Here is a 721-nt window from a genome sequence, read left to right as displayed (position 1 = left end):
CAGTTAGCCTGCTCAATAAAAAACAGTGTATTCCCAGCTGAAGTTGATGGAAGAACTACTACCAACATCATCAGTGGAAGTTTGTTTGAAGTCCTGATCCCTTTGTAAAACCAGAGGTGGGGCATCAGGGAGGGACCCAGCAGAACTTGAATTTCTGTAATCACTGCCTGCGCATGGACCTCTGGAGAAGGCAAAATCGCCATTTGTTTTCGTTTTCCATGACTGTGTGTGAGGAAGGTATGAAACGTTTCTCAAAAGACTTACGGTGGTTTTCATATAAGAAATGTAAGAACTGTCTAAGCTGAATTTGGAAATCTAGTATAAATGGTCCAGTCAACAGTAAAAAGGTAATTAAGAAGGGAAGAGTGTTCTGAGATAGTATCTTTGAGCTGGTTTTATGATGTTAAGCAGTTGCTGCATTAAAATCATAGGAAATCTTTGTTAGTATCATTGCCCTACTTTCTGATTTACTGTCAAAACCAAAGATAACAAGGTTTGACATGCTTTGATAGTTTAAAATGGAGTTGGGCAATGAGTAGAGATTGATCAAATCCTGGTTTATAAAAAAGTCCTTTGTAGTTGCTTCTTGCTTTTCTTCTGTATTTTTTTATTATATACCTGAGTTTGCTTGTTTACATTTGACAGATGATTTTTTTCCCCACATTTTCTTTCCAATTTTTTCAGTAAAGTGCCTGGTCTCTTGTAAATCCTCAGAGGAAGA

This window comes from Pseudopodoces humilis, chromosome 3 (assembly GCF_049639895.1).
Source record: "Pseudopodoces humilis isolate 2021_Gansu_Grassland_sample_001 chromosome 3, ASM4963989v1, whole genome shotgun sequence".
Lineage (NCBI taxonomy): Eukaryota > Metazoa > Chordata > Aves > Passeriformes > Paridae > Pseudopodoces > Pseudopodoces humilis.
This window is presented reverse-complemented; position numbering follows the sequence as displayed.